A 23672-nucleotide genomic window follows, 5' to 3' on the forward strand; every position below is an offset into this window, starting at 1 on the left:
AAAACCTCATTTGTATTGCAAGAAAAGAATTTACTGTTTCTGCTCTCAGAGCTGAATTGGTTTATCCAATATCTTGCTCAGCTCCCTGTTTCCAGTAAACCCTTCAATCAGGATCAAATCAATCAAATTCTTTACAGTCCAATACAGACTGAAGCTGCAAACCTGCAGAAGTCACACATTTCTACTTTCACTGTCTCAATAATTTGACAATAACGTTCACAGAGCTCAATGAGATAAATCTAATTCTCTTTCCATCATTTGGACAACGTGTAGGAATATGCATGCGGGAAGTTGAGTACTACGAAACAGATAACAGATTTTGCCGATTTTATCCCAGCACATTGTCAGCGATACGGGAAACGTCATCAAGTGAAAACATCACCTTCTTTTATGTCTCCTCAGGTGGCCCTTCTCCGGTTGAAAATGTATGGTAAGCAGTTGATAATTGAGATACATCCCCCAGATAGGGGTCATTATCTGAACACAGAGGGTGATTTTCTCCAATAAATTCTATTTTGGTCAATGACTATTTTCTCGCCTCAGGCTGATGCTAGCATCTCAAACAAACGGTCAACCACCTCCTCCCCTCTGCCTCATTTGTTGTGTCAGAGCATACAAGGCTATGAGCCAAATGCTGGGAACTGGGATGCTGAGACTTTTTCCGAGCTGTAAAAGCATGATGATTCAGTCATTTTGGAGGAGAAAGAACGCCAGTGTTATAAGAAAGCCTGAAGCTGTGTCATTATGAAATAATGCAGGTGGGCTTGTAAGTATCCCTGTTGGTCTACTGGTTAGGATTTTGTGCTTTCACTGCCGCGGCCTGCGTTCGATTCCCGGTCAGGGAATCCAGTTTTATTGTTCTTGACAGCGGCAACAACAAAAGCAGCACAGCTCTAACCGGATTCATTTCAATTTTCCAAATCAGTTAATGTCCCCGAGAATGTCAGATTCCATTTTCCTGCTTCTTAAAGAGAGGAAAGGTGCCTTCACCGTCACTGCTCATTTGGTCTATTCACCTTTGTGTTGCGATGTTAACGGGGCTTAAGCAGTAATAGTAACATTCACAAGATAAACAACCAGCAACGAAAATCACCATCACCGCTTCATCTCAATAGTCTTTCCTTCCTCTTCTGATGCGTTTCAATGTCAAATGAAACATGTTTGTCGTCAGGAAGCAACCATTCAATTAGTTCACCATTGATTTGAAAAAAATCTCAATATTGCTTTCATGCTTTTCTTCCATAACCTCAGTTAACTCGAGCGTAATCACAACATTGTATATTACTGTCAGTTTTCATAAACTTAGATAATTTTACTGACCTGTGCATGCTTGCAGTAAATTGAATAATGTGAAACGAGCGAAAAATCCCTTCCCACATTTCAACCCAGTGGATGGTGAGCCTCATGACAAAAGTAAGGAGGCTAAAATTTTGTCTCTATTTTTCCCAGCACAGATTTCTCTCTTGATGAGTTGAATATTTGCAGCATTTTACATTAAAGTTGAGATATTTTCATGGACAGACCGTCCCACAATGCACAAATATCTGTGCTGCAGAAAACTATTTTGCTTTAGATTAAAAGTGCTGAATAGTCTTTCGCACAGCCTGATGCCCAATAATCCCTGCTCCATGTCAATAAAAGCTGCTCCGGGAGACGTTGGAGCTCTCCCCCTGGGCATTTCTCGCGCCTCAACACCATCATAGAAGGGCCGCATGCTCACTGATTGTGTCACTTCTATCCATATCAGCCTGGTAACTCCTGTTTCAGCTATGCATTCTCTCATCCTTCTGCACATGATCCCCTTGGCTCTATCTCAGTTTTGTTACATTGTCTTGGTTTAAAGTGCACAGACTATCCTGTCATCTATTATCACAGAATAGCTCCACGCACTCATTGCCATCTCCATGTCCGGTTATATCATCGCAGCTGGTTCATTGAGGTTGTCTGGTTCTGGGCCTGGGAACTGGGATTGTATGGTCACCTGCAGAAATGGTTACTTCCTCGTGGGAGGGAACTGGTGAAGTAACCAATGATAAAATGCATTGCTTTTGATAAATACATTACAACAACAGCCTGAACTACTCCACAAGTCTTTGATATTTTGTATAAATCTATCAGTCTCAGTCTTCAAAACACTAAAGGATGGAATGTCCACAGCCTCTGGAAACATTGACGATAAAGATCCCAGACCATTACAACGCACTGTTTGGAAAGTATTCCTGTTGTGTGTCTGTTGCTGTTCCGAACATTTCCTCTGCCACCGTAGTGAGTGCACTTTACAAGCGTGCTCTCCTGTATGGGGGTGTGATTGTGTCGTGGTTCGTACCTGCCTTATGACCACAACAACCTCAATTTGAATCTGAATCATGACATGGGTGTTTGCGGCAATGTTTTCTATTCCTTGTGGCATGTGTCCCGGAAATGTGATAAAGTATCAAACTTTTTTACGTGAAGATATTGTTTGAGGTGATGACAATCTTCTCTCAAACCCCCATTCTCTCACATAGATGTCAGCATCTCAAACAGACGTTTCACCGCCTCCTCCCCTCTGCCTCATTGGTTGTGTCAGAGCACACAAGGCTATGAGCCAAGTGCTGTGAACTGGGATGCTGAGCCTCTTTCCGTGTTGTAAAAGCACAATGATGCAATCATTTTGGAGGAGACAGAACGGCAGTGGAAAAAGAAAGTCAGAAGCTGCGTCATTAAGAAATGATGCAGTAGCCCTTATCAATGTCCCTGGTGGTCGACTGGTTAGAATTTGGCGCTCTCACTGCCACGGCCCGGTTCGATTCCTGGTCAGGGAATTGCTGCTTATTTTTCCTGATAGTGGCAACTACAAAAGCCATGCAGCTCTGACAGTGTTTATTTCAAAGTCTCAGATCATTTAATGTCCATGAGAACATCAGATTCCATGTTCCTGCCTCTTAAAGAGAGGAAAGGTGCCTTCACTGTGACTGCTCATTTGGACTATTCACCTTTGTGTTGCGATGTTAATAGGGGCATGAGCAGTAACAGTAACATTCACAAGTTAAACAACCAGCAATGAGAATCACCATCACCGCTTCATCTCAATAGTCTATCCTTCCTCTTCTGATGAGTTTCAATGTCAAATGAAACATGTTTGTCGTCAGGAAGCAACCATTCAATTAGTTCACCACTGATCTGAAAAATTCTCAACATTGCTTTTATGTTTTCCCTCCACAACCCCGTTAAACTCGATCCTAATCACAACGTTGTACATCGAGTTAACCTCCTCCCTCCGGACCAACCTCAGGGAATCTCTCTCCCACTGCAACTCTCTTGTAATCTTTTTCTCTCCATCTTCGGTCCACCTCCACCTCTCTCCTTATTTATTCTAGTGCCCTCTCCCCATCCCCCTCTCTGATGAAGGGTCTAGGCCCGAAAAGTCAGCTTTTGTGCTCCTGAGATCCTGGTTGGCCTGCTGTGTTCATCCAGCTCCACACTTTGTTATATTGTACATCACTGTGATTTTTCATAAACTTAGATAATTTTACTGACCTGTGCATGCTTGCAGTAAATTGAATATTGTGAAACGAGCTAAAAATCCCTTCCCACAATTCAACCCACTGCAGGGTTGCCAGGGTCATGAACTACTCAGGCAAGTAGCAGCAGGGCAATTCCAAACCACGCTTCCAAATATGCCAGAGATTTAGTGACACCAGCAAATCAGGTTTCTACTTGGCATTGATCCAGGGCGCCTTCACACGTAAAGCAAATGTGAAACTATTACTCTTCAGAAAGGGCCAGGGCACGCCAAGTGCACTCTTAAAAATGAAGACCATTTGTGCAGTAGAAATCAACGGTATAGAGAACCAGCCTGGGGAGAAATCTAACGAAACTTAGAACTTGAGGTATTTGGAATTGCATTCTCTTTCACCACAACAGCAGAGATGGCTGAATAAATAGAAATTAAGGGTGGCTGATGAGGACAGCAAGCAGGAAATCTCCTTCTACGTCACTGCAAAAGCCTCTTGTTGGTAAGAAAGTGGCAGCCCTGCTGCTTCTCGACAGTTTCAGCTGAACATCTTTCGTGTGTGAAGCGAACATGATAACCACTCCATTACAGAAACACAGCTTGCTGCCGTTCTGCCCACTGACTTTCATACAGTATTGAAATTTGCAGCCATTCACATTTTACTTTTGAATTTCAAATAGATTGATATCGTCCAGCCTTTTAGGTATTATTGATAAATAAACAGAATAAAGTCGTTTCTTCAGAGTTTGAACATGTGTTTAAACATGCAGCATTCCAAAGGTTTACAATATGCACAAGAATGGAAAGAGTGGAAGAAGGTAATGGGCACTGGGCATATTCATATAACTAACATATTGGTGAAACCGGAAGATCAGCACCATCTGTCATTTAAAATGTCGTCTGTAAGCTTATCATTTTCTGTTTTACATTCCCACTCATTACTTTCCAGTTAAAGTTTGGATTCACCATCAGCCTATATTTACACCAAACAGCTGGTTATTCTGATAACTGTACAGGCAGAGGGAAATCGAGTTAAATTCGGGAGAGAAGCAGCCAGCGAATCAGAGAGTGGGTAAATTGACATCAAGTATGACAATGAGAAAAATAAGCCATTAGAATGGATAAGTTTGTTGTATTGAATAAGATGCAGGAGCAAATATAAATCACATGGCCTATTTTATCCGCTTCCACATTTCACAAGATCAGAGATAATCTGACAATCTGGAGACTCCACTGCCATGCCTTATCCACTTAATCCTTACCAATTATAAATGTCCATTGATCTTTGTTTATGCTTATCGACCCAGCCTGACAGCCCTATGTAGTAAAGAATTCCAAAGGTTCATCGCCCCTGAGAGGAAACAAATCCTCCTCGTCCCTGTCCCCCTCAGAATGGGATGATGACCTCTGGTCCTAAACTCTTCCGCACAGAGAAATCATCCTCCCCACGTTTATTTTGTCAAGCCCCCTAAGAATATTAACTGTTTCAATGCGGTGTACACTCATTCTTTGAAAAATCAATGAGTATAGGCCTAACCTCCTCAATTTCTCTCACGCAAAATTCCCTCGACACACCAGAGAATGCGATGAACCTTCACTGCACTGACCAACTGCTAATGTATCTTTCTTAAGATATGGGTTCCAAAGCTGTTCACTGTATTCTGACTGTAGCTTGTATAACTATAATTATCCCTCTCTGCATTAATTGCCCATTCTCCTGGGGACATGCAGAATACGGAAATACATACAGAAATACAGGCAAAATGAAAGTTGAATTCCATCAACAGATGAAGGAGCAGCTCTCCGAATGCGTTTGATTTCAAATAAACATGCTTGACTCTTGACTTCTGACTCATTTTTTAGCTTCTTACTTATTTTTTGTGTCATCCACATAGTTGATAATGATGCATTCACTTCCATAATGGAAGTCATTGGTTGTGTCTAGGTGGAGGAAGTGATTGATGCGAAGTGATGTTGAAGCTCCCATGATTCAGCAACCTGCAAGATTTCAGAACTATGTGCCTGATGCTCCCGCGTCTTCGTTTCCACTACAATACGGTCCCTAGTCAGGGAATAATGCATTATTTGTTTTATGCATATTTTCTGAAGGAAGGTGAATTGCAAAGTGTCTGAAAACTAAATGGACACAGTAGTTCTGGCAGAATCAGTGGACTGACAGTTCACTTTCACATCAGAGCTGGAGATCCCAGTCAGACAATAGACTGAGGAAAAACATGGAAGAGAGGCTTTGGAGTGAAAGAGGAGGAAAAACGAGGTTGATGAAATTTTGGAAAGCGGCACAGGGGATCTGTCTCAATATTTGGACCTCGAAGGCTCATTGTGGGTTCATATTGGTCAGATTTTCTGCTGCTGTTTGAATAGACTCACACAGCAGGCCCTTTTTTAACAATTACAACGAACTCCAATTCAAAACCTTCATGAATGTTGCTGTCCAAAAATGGTTCAATCATTCGCCAAGTGAGATACGCCCTTGGTTTCTGGGTCATTGTCATTCCTCAGAACATTACATAGAAGCCTTACAGTGTGGAAACAGGCCCTTCGGCTTAACAGTCCACCCTGGCCCTCGGAGCATCCTACCTCTATAACCCACCTAATCTACACAACACTGATCTCCAAGAGCTTCTTAGCATGGCCAATTCACCTAGCCTACACATCTTGGGAGATGTTGAAGAAACCAGAGCACACCCATGCAGCCACAGGGAGAATACGCCAACTCCACACAGACAGTCACTCTAGGGTGGAATTAAACTTGGATACCTGGTGCTGTGAGGCAGTGGTGATAATTTCTGAGCCACCGTGCTGGTCGTAGTGGGCATATCTGAGGGCCTCTATTTCAGTATCAAGTGGAGGCTGATTGAAGTGATGACTGAACAGCTCCTTCAGTCAGCATCGGACAGTTGGCCAGATTGATCCAATTTCAGCGAACCATTCCCCACCATCTTCTCAGGGATAACTGGTACGATGTAATAAATGCTGAAGTACTCACGTCTCGGGGAAGAATTTAAACAAAAAAAAGAGTTTTGAAGTTTCTTCACACTAATCAGATTAATAAATATTCTAATTTACTGTTAACACTAGTCATGGCGATTTTGAAGCTTTTGTTTCAAGTTGTAGTGTGGCTGAGCTGGATTTAAGCTCCATTAGATAATGAGGTGTGGGTTTGAATCCCAGTGTTACCAGCATCACTTATGGTGGAAAAGGTCAATTTTGTAATGTCTTCTTTCTTCCGAGTGTTTACAGTTCCTCGACCCTCTGACAGTTTCAGTGATGAAAGTAGTAAAATGGGCAACGTGTGCTGAAAACAGTGAGAGCTCCAGCTGTACAGCGCCTCCTCAGATCTCTGCTTGGGAAAGTTGAATGCCATGTTGGTGCCAGTTCCTGTGTCTCCATTGGCCAGTGGCTGAAAGAGCAGTGGCTCAAGACCACCCAGATATACTGGCTTAGCGGTTTCAGATCAAACAATTTTACAGACCACATACCGACATTTCACCCACGAGAACACGATGATGAGATTGTATTAAAACAGCACCATAGCTCCACTCAGAGTGGGACTGGAAGAGGTCCAAGGAGCAGGCTAGTACAGTGTATTCTCCAATCAGAGAGTGTTGTGGTCCTTTGATCTTTTAGTGATAAATTCTGTGTCCGACATCTCTTTCACTGACATCTGATGAGGAAGTGGGGCTCTGAAAGCTTGTGCTTGCAAATAAAATTGTTCGACTATAACCTGACCTCGTGTGGTTTCTAACTTTGTCTGTTCCAGTCCAATATCGGCACTTCCACATTCTGGGATTTTGCACAGTTTGTTGAAGTCCGTTTCTGTGGCTCACTGGATCAGCATCAGAATGTAAATTGGAAAAGATGCTGGATCGAGACCGTGTGCTTCAATTGCTTTGGTCAAGCAACTAAGACTCCAAGTCCTTCCATTTAACCCACGCAAAATCCATTATAGGATTGATTTCAAAACACACCCATCAAAGAGTCTCTCTTTCCCTGCTCCACACTGAGTGAGACAGAGACAAGCAATGCGATTTGACCCCTCTCTCCAATTCCCTGCTGCCAGCAGAAAGCAGCCACTGCAGCTTTGATCAGCGGCTTCCTGCCCATCCCTGGGACACAATTTACAGAAACTTCATTTCTCACGTTTGGCTCTTATCGTGTGAAAGGGTCGAGAAAGCTTCTGATCAATTTGACAATGTCTGCAGCAGATTCTTTCGGTATTCAGAACCTTTTTTTTACCAATCCCCTGTCTCCAATTAGAAACAGCAAGATTTTGTGATGAGAACAGCAATATAAAAACAAACTCTGCTCACAGTTATTGAAAAATGGGAAACACACAACTAGTTTGGATAATGAGGACGCAACGCTGAGAGGCAAGTGTAATACCCACGAAATCGCAGAAAGACAGTGGGCCCAACGACACTATTTTTGAACACTGGCTTGCTCTATTATGCACAGTCTATTCATTTATCTCTTACAATGCAGTTTCTAATGCATGAGACCGTCTCTCAGAGGACACCTATGGCTGCAGTTTTGGATCTGTAGGTTGGTGATTCGCCAATGTCCGTGAGTTCATTTCCTTCTGGGATCTGCAGGAATTGTCACCACCTTCTGAATACAACATCCAAAGGAGCTCCTTAAAAATCATTTGAAATCATTTCTGATGCAACAGTGTTAACACCGCCATGTCATTTCCTTCACCAGCCAGAAATGCATTTGGAATACCACATTCCTGTTTCTCCTTCCAGGTATTTGCGAAAGATCTTTCAGAACCAATTGCTAACAGTTCCAGTTTGGCAGGAAGAATGAGGTGGAGTAGTATAAATTGCAGAGTGATGGGAAACAATGGGACAGTAACAAGGACAGGGGAGAGGCCGAATGATTATTTTCTTTGCTATAAACCGATTCTGATTTTGAAGTCTGAAAGTGAACAATATAAGCCATGTGTGTGAAATCCTTACTTTCTGGGAATTGGTCTCTCCTGATACCTCTGTCACTGTCGAGGGAATGTCTCTGATTAATGGTGGTTGTGGGTGAAAATGAGGTTCAGTTCCCTGAGGGTGACATGAACACAGTTTTACCATCTCAAACTTCAATCCTATTTATTGTAACATTTCAGATCAGATTAAAACATCACAAGGAAAATATTATTGAGATGAACGCTTGAAATTTCAGAGCATACAAGGCTACAGGCCAAGTGCTGGAAGCAGGGATTGATGGGCAGATAAAAACTTAATGATGCTATCATTTTGGAAGAGGAAAGAAGTGAAAAGTTGCATGATTAAGAAACAACTCATGTGCTTTTGCCCTCTGCTCTGGTGGTCTCGTGGTTAGGATTTAGCACTTTCACCTCTGCGGCCTGGGTGTGATTCCCAGTCACGGAATCGGGATTGATTGCTCCTGAATAAAAACCAAAAGAACTGTAGATGCTGTAAATCAGGAACAAAATCAAAGTTGCTGGAAAAGCTCAGCAGGCCTGCAGCATCTGTGGAGGGGAAAACAGAGTTAATGTTTCGGGTCTAGTGACCGTTCCTCAGAAGGTTCCTGATCGTTCCTGTTTGTTCCTGACAGGGACAAAAGCAAATCTAAAACTATTCTGAAGGGAATCCTTTCAATGTCTCAGATCAGTTCATGCCCCCGAGAACATAAGAATCAACGCCCCATCCTCTTAAAGATGGGAATGTTGCCGGAACTCTTTCTGCTCAATCATACAGTTCACCCTTCATTCTCCTCTTTTTCCACTTCCCAAAGATATTCTAAAGTTCGTTGAAGCTGAGACCGGGCAATTTGTTTCGTTTCCTTGCTATTCCCAGTAGTTGCAGTGCTTGAGTCGCTGGGTTTGGGAAACCAGCAGGTCAGTATGAACAGCTTTTACGAAATTTAAACTTTCCCTTCTCTGAAGAGGCTGGGACATAGGTGACACTCACTGATAGGAGATAGTGAAAGGGTTCTCGTTCCTGCAGGAAGTGAAACATCACCTCGGCTTCAGAGCAGGGAGAAGTAATAAAATCCCTCACTGAACTCGAGCCAGGTAAGAGCCAAACTACAATCTCCTGATCCATAGTCAGGTGCATTATCCAATGCACCACTGGCCCGCTGTGGGCTTACACACTGCAGTTACGGTGTTAACATGGACGTGAGGAGAACTGGCAACAGTCACAACATATACAGCCATCAGAGACAATCTCAATCACTGCTTCAATTCAATGGTCCTGAATTTGTGATGCAGCGAGTTTCACTGACAAAGAAAACACATTTGTCCTCAGCGAGTTGCCATTCACCTTATCCAGGCCGCTCAGTCATTCAATGAGATCACTCCTGTTCTGATAATTCTCATCTCCAACTTCCTGCTTTTCCTTCACAATGTGAGGAAAACTCGAGCCTAATCACACCATTGTCTATTCCTGTTACTTTTCGTAAGATTAGATTATTTTAATGACCTGTGTCTGTTTACAGAAAATTGAATAATACGATAATAGGGCATTTTCCAGGGGTACTGATTATTATCCAAATAGAGAGACTGGTTGGGTCCAATAAATTCTGTTTTGCTCAATGGCATTTTCCCACAGCATGATGCCCCAATAATCCCTGCTCCATGGCGCTAAAAGCTGCTCCGTGTGAGGTTGGAACTCACAGCCTCGGCATTTCATGCACCTCTATACCATCATAGAAAGATCGTATGCTCCCCCATTGTGTCACTGGAGGCGCAGCGTCGCCCCTAGCGCTCAATGCCATCTCCATTTCCTGTTGTATATTTGTGGCTGCACCACTGAGTTTCTCTGACTCCGGGCCTGGGTACAGGGATTTTGTCGTCTTCTGCAGCAGTGGTTACTTCCTTGTGTGAGAAAACTGGTGAAGTAACTGATGTTAAACTACAACACTGTTCAAATGTACATTTCAACGATATCCTGCACTCTCCCCTGAACTGTCAATGTTTGTCGAAATCTATCAATCTCAGTCTTCAACCTACACAATGATAGTGCCTGGGAGCATCGAACTTAACGATTGCAGCCCACTTTGAGTTCTTACACGTCAGTCCGCTGATCGCCAAGTGTTCCCACTCTGTATCTGGTGCTGTTCTGAACACATACTCGGCCATTGTTCTTATGGTGTTTTTAAATAATGTCTTTTACTGTGTTGCTGTGATTGTAAAGTAGTTAATATTCTGCATTGTGGCTGCCGTATCCTTGGTTCGAATCCGTGTCATGGTCGCTGTTATTCTTACCCATTTTCCTCCTTGGGACTCGTCATTCATTAAGAAATTAACTGATTTACAGGAAAATATGCTCTGAGGTAGTGATTTTTTTTCCCTCAAACTCTCCCTCTCTCACATAACAAAGCATGAAGCTGGATGAACACAGCAGGCCAAGCAGCATCTCAGGAGCACGAAAGCTGACGTTTTGGGCCTGGAGCTGAATGATCAAGGGCCATAACGTCAGCTTTTGTGCTCCTGAGATGCTGTTCGGCCTGCTGTGTTCATCCAGCTTCACACTTTGTTATCTGGATTCTCCAGCATCTGCAGTTCCCATTATCACTGATCACAATTACAACCTCTCTCACACGTCTGCGTTCGATGTATCAGAATTCAAACTCGCCTCTTCTCACAGACATTTCTACCCTCCCACTATCACAAGCCCTCTGTAACATCATTTCACCCACGTTACTGAGGCACTGCACAATCTAACATTCGCTGCACATTGACACATTGACAAGAGTGTGTTATTTCTATCTGTCCTCCCATTCACGGTGGGACATGTCACAGGAAGGATGGTGCTGTCTGAAGCAGCGCTGGGCAGGTCTGCAGCTCCCAGGGAGGCAGTGTATCACTGAAAGTGCCATCACATGCCTTCTGCAAGGTGAGCCTTGTGTCTGTTTTGGAATAAATACGGTTTGATAGATTTGTTCCGGATTGAAGTGCTTACTGGAAGAAAGAATTTGAGGAAGATACAGGGTTAACTGATGGATATTTGACTTGAGAAACAGCAAATAGCTTTAAAATTTGAGTAGACTCGTCGCTCGAGTTGTTGATGTTGTGGTTGGTTGTCTCGCCGAGCTGGTTTGTTGTTCAGCAAAGGTTTCATTTCTCTATTGGTAAGCAACATTATTGCAACCTCCGATGAAGCGCTGTTGAGTTTTCCCGCCTGTTATTTAAACTCTGTGAGTCCGTTGAGCTGGATTACCTCACTTCCGGTTTTCTTTGCAATGGAGTGCATTTGGGGTCGAGCTGTATTTGTATATTGATGGCTTTCTCAGTGGAGTATCAGACTTTTGGAATTCGTATGCTTTTCTCTGTTTTGCCTGTCACAGGGTTCTGGCATTTTCCCAATCGAATTGATGGTTCTTGTTATTCATGTTGATGGAGATGAGTCAGTATTGGGTGTGTCTTTTGATTGCCAGTTGATGTTTGTGTATTCTTGTGATTAAGTTCCTTCCTGTTTGTCCAACATACTGTTTGCTGCAGTCTTTGCAGGGAATCCTGTGCATGACATTGACCTTATTCACAGTGGGTAGTGGGTCTTTGTTCTGGATGAGCATTTGACGTAGTGTTGATGTGGGTTTGTGTGCTACTCTGATGCCCAGTGGTCGTCGGAGTCTTGCAGTCAATTCCAATTTGTTCCTGATGTAAGGCAACTTGATGAGTATTTCGGGGCGTGTGGTATCTTTCTGGTGTCGTTCGTGTGATAGGCATCTTCTGACCCAGTTTTTTGGGTATCCACTGTCTTTGGAAGAGTTACTCTTTTTCTTTTTGGTGTAATGCAACATCTGCAGAACAATGAACCAGCTCAGTGAGCCAACCAACCACAAGTAGATGGTATTCCACTGTTCTAAGCATTGTGCAGAAACATGTGATTTTCTTCCAAAATGAAGAAAAACAGTCAAACAAAATTGAAGATAACAAATTGTGAAGCTGGATGAACATAGCAGGCCAAGCAGCATCTTAGGAGCACAAAAGCTGACGTTTCAGGCCGAAACCCTTCATCAGAGAGGGGATGGGGAGAGGGTTCTGGAATAAATAGGGAGAGGGGGGAGGCGGACCGAAGATGGGTAAAGGAGATGATAGGTGGAGAGGAGTGTATAGGTGGGGAGGTAGGGAGGGGATGACCTTAGGTGCAAAGAAATTTTGTGAACAGATGATTAAGGCTGAGTGTGAAAACACTCATGGTTGTGAAAAGTGTGGCATATTATTGAAAGTGAAGCCCATTGTAAATTGCAACACTGATGATCATGATTTTCAGAAACAGATAAATGAAATTTAGGTGTAAATAAATTTTGTGAACGCATGCAGCTGAATAGCGTTGACTGTAAAAATATTTCATGGTTTGAAATGTTTGGCATATGTTTCCCTGTTAAGCATTATCAATGGAACTGAGCTTTTTTTCCCCAATTGGTAAGGGAAGTCATCCCCTAATAATTAGGGAGTGGACCCGCTCTTGGAGATACAATTCCTGTTTTTATCTAGCTGGTTCAAATTCCACCAGAGTTGTGTTTTCATTCATTTTCTATGTAGATAATATTCTAATGTCAAACAGAGATGAGTGACAGAACGGGAGTTTGATGAAAATAAATCAGAATAAATATTCATGCAAATATAATTGAATCCTTCCAGCGAGCGGTTAGGTTTTAGCATGCTCACCGCCATGGCCTATCTCCGTTCCTGTTGAGGGAATCAGGATTTATTGTTCTTGATAGTGACAACAGCAGAAGCAGAGCATCTGTGGCAGGAATCCTTTCAATGTCTCAGATCAGTTAATGATCCTGAGAACATGAGTCAATGTCCAGATTCTTAAAGGCGACTGTCTCTGCTCAGTGGGGCAGTTGCATCTTTAATTCTTGTCTGATTCCACTTCCCAAAGTGCTTCTAAAGATACAAAGCTCAGAATGGGTTTTCTATTTTGTTTCCTTGCCATTGCCAGGAACTGCATGATTAGGTCGGTGGGTTTGGGAAATTGACAAGTGCCCATGAGCAGCTTGTGGCACCATTTCATGTTCCACTCCTTTGATGATGCTGGGACATACACTCAGATATTTCTGGAAACATTTACTGATTTTAGACTGTGAAAGGATTCTCGGTCATGTGCAAAAGTAATTCAAACCGCATCACGGCTTCAGGCCAATGAGAAAAAGTAATTTGGAAGGATAAAGAATTCATGAACTGCACTCGACCAGAGAGAAAACTGCAATCTCCTGATCCCTAAGCAGACGTCATTACATTGTCCATTGTGCTACCCCGGACTGCGTTGAAGAAGGCGAGTCAGGTTTTTTTTTAAAACCAAGAACATTACGCTTCTAATGATGCAAATACAGGAATACAGTCAGCTTTTCTTTATGTTGTTGTTTACTCACAAGAACATTTGTGGAAAATGCCTGAGCATATCTGTCTTGGAACCTACCCCACCTCCATCCCACAACCAAATCGTTTATTTCTCGTTGTAACTGATGGAGTTTCGAGAGTAATTCCTAGATCCACCCTGTGACTCACAGCCCGAGATCGATCTTCCCAGTTCAGATCAGAATGTATCAAAGGGAAACTTAAATGGCAAGAAAAGAGAGGCCGAAAGAATGTAGCACAGAAGGGCAGAATGAGGGGGAATAGGAGACAGACAAACAGGTGGAGAGTGAAAAAAAAGAAGTTTGGAGACACACGGAGAGAGCGGGCAGGAAAGATACAAGAAATGTCCGACCTTTCTACCGACTTTTTTCACTACGTTCTCATTGGGGATGACCACTTCACTTAATTCCGCGCAGCAGTGCCTCTATCGACTGTGGGCTTGTGCTGCCACGGTGGCGTGTCTGAATCCAGATCAGATGGTTGTGTGTTCAAATCACATCAGGCTCATGGCTTGTCAGCTCTGGAAAGTACTTCTCCTTTATATGGCAGCAGAGCTTGTTGATTCAGAGTGCTGCTTGATCGCGTTTCTCCTGTTCAGTTACATGTGGCACTTTCCTGTTAGCTTTATATTGGGAACACTGCTGCAGGGATGTTGTTTGCCCATACACAACGTGTTCATCGTAGAATTTAATCACACACCTGCCTCCCTGTGGGCCGCCGCATCATTCATTCAGTAACAATGTCATGCTGCAAACATTATACAGATATTTTCTCAATTAATTTGTGAACATGCAACTTTACGTTTCAATCTATAACGATATTTCAGCTCCTCTTGTTAAAGCAGATGTCAGTGAGTTCAGGAAGAAATGTTTCCAATCAACAACAAATTATTTTACAGATGGAATGCTCCTTACTGAACAGCAGGGGATGAAACTTCAGTCCCGCAACCACCCTCCCCACCCCTCCACATTAAGGGTGAGGCTGAATTTTATCGACTGTATCGGTAAAATCCAATGGTTCAGTTCCAATGCTGGTTGGTGCTGTTTTCTGCCTGATTGTTGTGTGAGTTACAGTCAAAGTCACCAGGAAATATAATCATGTGGATGAATTGCCAGTACAACAGGACAATGAGTCTAAAGTCAGGGACCTCAAAGTCGCCTAATTTTGAAATTCAAGGAACAGAACACGCAGAAGATGCATCGGAACTTCACGATCTCCCTGCACTCTCTGTGACAAACGGAATCCAAGTGATAATCATCTTTTTGCTAAGATGACAGAAGAAAACTAAGAGGACTCCTCCTGAAGTTTTTCTAAGACTCTGAAGATTTCTCCTTCCTGTGTGACATGTTTTATTTTGATCAAAGAAACGTTCATTCGCAGGTAGGGAGGGATTGTGAGTATTCCCAGCATTTTCTAAGTGTAAAGGCACGGCTGTGTAAAAACAACAAAAGTGAAAGCCTTGACAGACTGAGAGACACATTTGATTCACTGACACAAGGAATAAGGAACAAGGCAGAAGAAATGCTGATGAACCAACTTTTACTGTTAAGTTGTAGCTTCTTTAATGGTCTCGTTGTTCGGAACGAGCTTTCCCTACTGTAACCTTGGTTTAAAGTTCAGACAGAGAATGACTCCGTGTTGCTGTTGTGTGAGTAGTCACACTGGGCAGGGCTTAATAACAAAGATAAACCGGGTTGTTGAGTGTTTGTGGAGTGGTGGCAGTCAATTTTATTTAAAATGACTTTCAATTCAGTTGAAAGAATCCAAAATGCCATCGCTGGAAAACAAATACAGAGGGAGCAGAGTGAAAGGGCCGAGATTATCTACAAGGCGTGGCAGCGTGAAACTAAGACTATAATTTTATCCAAGACCGACCAAACAATTGTGGACCTATTTATTAAATAAGACTAAGGACAACATGATGAAGGAGCAATAGGACAGAATTAGGAGCAGAAATATTCGACCCATCGAGTCTGCTGCATATTTCAATGATAATCTTCAACTCCATCCTGCTGCGTGACCTGGATAACTCTTGACCATCTTACTGATTAGACGTCTGTCCAGCTCAGTTTGACAATACCCAACAATCCAGTCACAACAGCCATCTGCAGGAAAGAATTCCGCAAGTTCACTGACCCCTGGGCGAACAGATTCCTCCTCATTTCTGAATTAAATGGGCTAAACCATATTTGGATATGATGCCCTATAGTTCCTCTCACTTGTGCTCTTCAAAACCATTTGTCCCTATCTAGACTGCCATGGCCCCTAAGAATATTGAATGTTAATAAATGTTTTTATATGATTATAAATTCCAGTCAGCCTCCTGTGTTCCAAGGAGAACAGTCCCAGCCTAACCAAACATTCCGCAAAGTTTCATCTTATTCAGTTCTGGCAACATTCTTGTTATACTTAGTTTCTGTCTTTTCCCGGGAAACCTTATCTTTCATTGCAAGCTTCAGGAAAATGAGGCAATTTTTTGCCAGAAAAATAAATATGTCATTCCCCTTTGTTTGCTTCATGCACAAGAACACTCAGGGTACTTTGTACCGTATTTTCTGGAAATTTCTCTCGATTTTAATAGTAGTCTACCTTTTGACTCTTCCTACCAAAATACAAGAACTCACACTGCCGACATGAATTCGTATTAGCCAAGTTTTCGTCCACTCACTTAACCTACCTATATCCCTTTGCAGATTTGCATGTCCTTAACACAACATGCCCTCCGCCTATTTTGTATCTTCAGCCAAACTGAACACATTGCACTTCGTCCAAGCCATTAACACGGAGATAAATAATTGCAGTCCTATGGCTGACCATTCCGACACTCCACAAATCATATCTTTCCAACTTGAAAAATATCCATTAATCCCCATTTTGCATTTTATGTTAATTAACAATGGGCAACCCATGCCCGTTTATACCTAACAGCATAAACCCCGACCTTGTGCAATGACTTGAGATATGGTTCCTTACTGAGTACTAGTTAAAAGTTCAAATGCACTTCGTCTGCCACTTTTCTCTATCAGCTGTGCTTGCAATATTACCAAAGAAGCCTTGCAACATTATCAAGAGTGATTTGCCTTTCAACAAACAATGTTTACTGTGTTTGACTGCAATAACCTTTTATAAACGTTCTCTACTACTTCCTTTACAATTGTCTCACTTTTTTTTCAAATGTCAATTAATAAGACATTGGGTCAGATGGAAGTCTTTTGGCACATGAGGTCAATTACATCTTTAATTGAGATCATGTCTAAACCTCAACACCACTTTTTTGCCTTATCACAGTGGCTCTTGAATCCCTAAATGACTAAATCTCTGTCTATCTCAACCTTGAATACACCCAGCCTTATCAGAACTTTGTTGGAAGAATTCGACGGATTTGTTACTCTCTGAATGGGAGAACATTCCCCTCATCTCTGTATTAATTGGTTAACGACTTCCCCTGAGATTACGCACCCGGGTGTAAATCAGAGCACAGCAAACACGTAAAGTCAGTCAACAAATCATTGGCACACCCAATGGCAATTGTGAGTATTTGAAACAATTTCCTTTTTGACCCATGGTTAAACAACCTGCCCTGATTTGCACATTAGGCCATAAGATCATAAGACACAGGAGTGGAAGTAAGGCCATTCGGCCCATCGAGTACACTCCATCATTTAAATCATGCCTGATAGGCATTTTAACTCCACTTCCCTGCACTCTCCCCGTAGTAGATTGGCCAATGCAGATTTTGCTTCAAAATTACTCTCTTGGTTGTGATTTAGATGGTGGGGAAAGGCGCATTAAAAATATAAATTCATCTTTCTTTTTCGATCCATGAGCAGACTATTAATCTCTCTGCTCATGGAACTAGATTCTTGCAATTCACTCTATTTCTCAGTAATCTAGTTCAATTCAACCTCCGCTCCGATCAAATACTGGATGACAAGAAATATAAGGGTTTGGCATGCACAACACAAGCCGAATGCTCCTCTTTCCTGTTGAAACCATTCCATGAGAAATGTTAAAGTGTAGCATGCCCCCTGTAGTCGTGGCCGAGTGGTTAAGATGATGGACGAGAAATTAATTTGACTTTCCTGCACAGGTTAGAATCATGTCCTCTACATTTCCAGAACGTCTAATTTATTTTCAAAGGATTTTCTGATCAATGAGTTAACACTCAAACTCGAGAAAACCTGTCTCGCCAACCCAGTAGAGAGTTTGGCCATTTATTGAGAAATAGTAAAGTGTGGCAGGTTCTGCCCAGTTGTATCTGAGTGATTAAGGTGATAGAATAGAAATTCATTGGGGTTTCCCTATGCAGGCTCTAATCCTGCCAACTGTTTCTGGAGCATTGCACGTTTTTCTTTTATTTTACATAACTTTCTGATCAATGAGTTATTGCTCAAACTCGAGAAAATCTGTCTCACCAACCCCCCTGGTCATTTATTGACATTCAGGAAACACGAGTTCTGAACGAGAAACTTACCATACTCAAAATTTGAGGTCTGTTTCTCTTTCCACACGTGCCACTAAATGTGTTGAGTTGCTGCAATATTCTTGTGTTTAATTCATATAAATGGTTTTGCATAAATTATTTTGAATTGCAGCCCTCTGGTAACTGATCCTGGTCAGTGGCTACAGTTTCTCCTGACCATCACCCCGCCTATTCCCGCCACCCCTCATCCACCACTGTGAACAGCACCTGGATATCTGTGGGTAAACCTTTTTGTTCCAAAGAGAACATTTCCGATCTCGGGAATCACTCCACGAAACGGGATTTCCTCATCCCTGGATACGTTGCAAGGCAGAGGATTGTGAAGAGATTTTGGGAAAATATTAACATTTGGATGGAGGGTGAGGGGGTTGAGGGGTGGGGTGGGGCAGTGTTGAGAAAACAAAACAGAAAGCCCAATCTCCAGCTTTTTGAACCTTTTGAAACTCTTGGAAATGGGAATCACAGGAGAATGAAGGGTAAATTTTCCGACTGAGCACAAACAATCCAGACACCTGCCCCTTCTTTTGAAGGCTTGGGCAATCACTCTGATGTTCATGCGACATGAAGTGACTTTAGACATGGAAAAAATTCACATTCCTGCACATCAGGAATTCAAATCCCATCTCGGCTACTGGACAATGAGACAAACAAAAACTGCTGGAGAAATTCAGCAGGGTTGGCAGTACCTGTGGGATAAAACAGAGTCCTCAAACGTTGACTCCGATTCTCTGCCAGATCTGCTGAGCTATTCCTGAAATTCATGTTTTTATTTTAAATTAATGTCTATCCCATCTATTGGGATGAAACAGCCGGATCTATCATGTACTGAATTTAACCCTTTAGAAATCTGAAAAGTGATTGGATTGAAACAAACTGAGCAATGATTCACTCTTCCTCAGCTCCACACACACAGACGCACAGAGAGAGAGAGAGACCTGGAAAGCAGATCAGCGCTGTGACGTTTTTAGCCGTGGCTGATTGGCTAAGATGATGAGCGGGAAATCAGTTGGCTATCCCTGCTCTGTTTGAGTCTTGCTGACTGCAGTTGAGAGCTAAAAGGGATTTGCTCCTTGTATTCTTGTTTGGTAAAGGTATTACAGGAGAGGTGGCCGACGAATATTTCACCCAAATCGGTTATGAGGGGCATAGGTCAACCACTGCCTGTCAGAGAGCAAGAAGCCTGAAAACCTCACACGATTTAAGGTGCATTTTAATTTAGACTGATGTTGCTAACTTGCGTGAGTCAATAAGGCAAGTGCCAGAAAAGGGTTCGAGAACAGTCAGGGGCTCGAGCTCAGCTGCTGCAGACCTGATGGGCTGAGGGGTCTTTTTCTGTGCTGGGGATCTCTTAGGTCAGCTGCAGTAAGCTTAGATTGTGAAGTGATAGAACAAAATGCACCAGAGCCAGGAAGGGATTGAACCAACTCTCCCTGATCTATCTGTCAGACACTTTAGGCATTTAGACAGTGTGATTTGGGGTAACTGGTACTGTGCATATTCCTGGAATCAGTATCTGGGAGAATCAGGAAGGTGTGATCCTGGTGTCTCTTTACCCAGCTGTTTGCAAATCCATCGCTTCTCAATCCCTCGTGCCTTACAATTCCTGGCCCTGCTTTGCAGGTAAAGATTGGATTCACAATCTGCCTGAGTTTGTATCAAGCAACTCATTGACCTCAGAGTTTGGCAGTCAGAGAGAGATGGAGGTGAGATAGGCACACAGGCAGAAAGAGATGAGACATGTCGTGTACAGGATGCTTTCAGTTAGGGATACCTGCCGGAGGCTGTGCTATCAGATTCCAGGAGCTGCAGTGATTGGGTCAGTGAGTATTTGAAATTGAAAGTTGCACATGAGCAGCCTGTGAGGCTATTTCAGCTCAACTGTCCATTTTATATCCCAGCTCACAGAAAAAGTTCTCATTGTCTGGAGAAGTTACTTGTGTTCCAACTAAAGCTGCCTTTTATCACAGAAGCTTGTGCCTGGGGACTTAGAGTGGGCGTGAAGGACATGGAGCATGTATAATCCTGAGGTTTCTGTCACTCTCGGGGATGTGCTCCTGTGTCTCCTGCTGTGGGTGAAAATGAAGATGAGAACCTCAAGGGGGTAATAACACAGATTTACCAAATCAAACTTCGGGCCCATTTGTTGTGTTGTTTGACATCACAGGGATAAATGCATTGACATTTGCCTGCATAAAGACAAAGCACACAAGGCGATGGGCCAAATGCTGGAAGGTGGGACTAGAATGAATGGAGGTTTGATGAGTTGCACTGAAACGAGGGGCCAAGTAGTCTTCTTCCACGTTGTAAAATCTCAGAGATGGAGAATTCCATCTGCAATGAAAATGGTCAGAAAGGAAAACAAAAAAGCAATGTCATGCGTAAAAGCACGAGCTTTTCTGTTATATTCAGTGGTGGCCCAGTGGTTAGGATTTGGCCCTTTCACTGCCTTCGCCTGGGTTTGATTCCCCATTATTAAGTAAGAGTTCTGTACTACTAATCTATCGTGGTGATAACACCTCTCCCTGATTTTTCAGGAGTGAGCAGCTGATCAGTTTTCTCCTTCGTATTATTGATTAGCATAAAACAAAGGACTGTAGCAATCTGACAGAAAACAAAAGACGAATTGATCGCGAAACTCAGCAAGACTAGCAGCATCTGAAGAGAGGACCACTGACCATTCGTAACTGTCTGTAAATTCTGCATTTTGATTGTATAATGCCGGGAGGAATTATTTGCTTTATCTGTCGAATCAAGGTAATTACCAAAACCGTGCTCTCATTAGCTTACAAACGTCAACTTTTGACATTTAAAGAGACTTAATCAGCTCTAATGTTGCTTCCCTTGCCATGAAGTGGTGAAATCCTCTGCCTTTTCATTTCTTTTGTGTCAGGTGGAAGCCTTGTCGAATAGAGAATTGGTCTTTTCTGTGTCTACCTCAAATCAGTCTCCATTTTTCTCTCTTTGTCTCTTTGTATCCATCACACCCTCTTTAACATTCTCCGACAATCCATCTGTCCATACTTTTCATTTCCCATTTCAGCCCTTTGAAAAGTCTGAAATTCAGAGACACTTTGAGAGTGTAGTGTCTGGTACTGGGCTCACATTCCCCAGGTAATGTGTTTGTCAGTTATGACTGAGGTAAGGAGACATTTCTTGTCTGAAAAGATTGTGAATCTTCAGAACTCAAAATGGAATTTCTAATCCACCAGAAAAAAAACAATGCTACCACAATTATAGGATTATAACAATGTCTTTACTTCTGGTGTAAAAAAGAATGAATGGTGACGGCAGAGAACGAGGGTGATCAGCTCGTGGTATCTGTGCCATTATCACAACATTCCCCAGTAAGGCTGCAGGTTTTTTTTTTTTCCCGCCTCGCCTCGTTATTTGTACTGAAGTGGGAATGAAGGGATCAGAATAGAAGAAAAGGAGAAACAGATGTGCTTGTGGAAGAGCAGAAAGGAACTCCACGATGAATCCAGCAGTAAAAGAGGAGACCCTGAAGCAGCTGCGTGATGACAAATGTGTTTTCTTTGCCAGTAAAACTCAAGCCTCACAGAGCGGGGACCATTGAAACGAAGCAGTGGCAGTGATTATTTTTGCTGGTTGTTAACACTGTGAATGTTACCATTGTTGCTCATGTTTGTGTCACCACTGCTATTCTGCGGAATATAAGCATCACATCTAAACTGGAAATTTTTTTGAAAATTGAGAAACCTCCAGTTATGCAACAAGGCTGACGCTCTGCAGAGGAGCTTTTGAAGAGCCTCATGTTCTGCAAATGGTCAGTGCATGAGGTTATTGGGAGAAAGAATGGTGTTTTGAGACTGCCCAGGGACACAACCTCTTTTGTTTACTGCCCTTTGATGTTTTCGGTGATACAGAAGATTGTCAATCGTGGTTGTGCCTTCAGGAGATAGCTTTGAAACTTTGTGAGCTCCACAGTTATCCAGTCAGACCCCAGACATACAGGTTTTGATGTAGTTATTCTTAAATTGTGATCTAATAATTAAACCAGCTATGTCCCTGTGTTTAATTCACAAAAGTTTATGAAGAGATTGGAATCAAACAAAATCATCAATGATTGTCTCTTCCACAGCTCCACACTGAGTGAGACAGGGGCAAGCAGGAGAATTTGACACGACATTGTCCAATCCCCCGCTATCAGCAGAACATGTCCACTGTATCTGGGAGGGAAGATTCTACAACCAGGGCCAATCTTCTCCATCCACCGAGCACAGCCTCAAGAAAAAAACAGGGAGATTACATCCCACTCAGTAAACCCCAGAGCAGCATCGACACAATCTCTGAGTGAGTGGAAATTTCTCTTAACTGCAATTGGGAAAACTCAACTGACACAACTAGTGGAAACCTGTTCCTTACGATTGGTTCATCTCCTGTGAAAGAGGACATTTCACCAGGATTGCAGCAAATTCTTTTTGATCTTCCAAGCTTTTTTAACAAAACTGTGAAAATCCAGTCCCCAAATGTGAAGGTGCAGATTTTGCTGATGCACTGAGCAAACAAAGTTCTGGATGTGTTCAATGAGAATGGGCTGACAGATACACATTTCACACAGTCTGTAACAGAAATGAAGCAGATTCACCATCTCCCAGAGTGATTGACCGTCATATGGGCAGCTAAAGGATGAGGGCGCTGACATTAAAATATGAATTTTGAATGTTAAATGAAAATGGATGATAATGTTCTGAAGGAGTAAGAGCTGAAAAGTGGAAGATCGAAATGATGTTATTTGTGATTGAGAGGAACGAGCTGGAAACATGTGATTTTCGACGTGGATCATCTTCGGCACGTTGAAATGAGCTTGCAGGGAATATGGCACGGTGTGAAATGAGAAGATAAGGAACACTTGGTCAAGCCTGGCTAGCTCATTTGGTAGAGCATGAGACTCTTAATCTCAGTGTCGTGGGTTCGAGCCCCACGCTGGGCGACTTAGCTTCTTACTGTTTTGCTTTCTGAAGTGAAGCACAGCTTTCCAGTATTGTTCGTGAAACCAGCAGCTTTTGCTGTGCTGAAAGCATGAGTTCCCTTCTACTGCTTCGATTAAAATACTGGTTTCCAGTTGTGAATTGAACATTGTTTCCACTTCACTGGAAATCCCAGAGATCAGTTTGTACATGCAGCCACTTATGTAATAAATAACAAGACTTACAAAGGCGCCAATCCAACTCCAATCCTGCACCAATAAGTATATTCAGATACACAAAATGAGAATGGTCACTTCCTGGGCGGGTCCATGACAAATGGAGCTGAAACAGAATTAAGTAACTCTGAGGATAACACAGAAAACGTCACTGAAGTCTACTTGAATGAAATTCAATTGA

The 23672-nt window shown here is 42.6% G+C and overlaps 1 non-coding gene across 1 annotated transcript; it reads left to right on the forward strand.

Moving 5' to 3' along the window:
* Window positions 1–23205: 23205 nt before the first annotated feature.
* trnak-cuu (transfer RNA lysine (anticodon CUU)) lies at window positions 23206–23278 on the forward strand. Its single transcript has one exon. It is a non-coding gene; the product is annotated as a tRNA-Lys (tRNA).
* The last annotated feature ends 394 nt before the right edge of the window (window positions 23279–23672 follow it).

Source organism: Stegostoma tigrinum, unplaced genomic scaffold (assembly GCF_030684315.1).
Source record: "Stegostoma tigrinum isolate sSteTig4 unplaced genomic scaffold, sSteTig4.hap1 scaffold_50, whole genome shotgun sequence".
Taxonomy (NCBI): domain Eukaryota; kingdom Metazoa; phylum Chordata; class Chondrichthyes; order Orectolobiformes; family Stegostomatidae; genus Stegostoma; species Stegostoma tigrinum.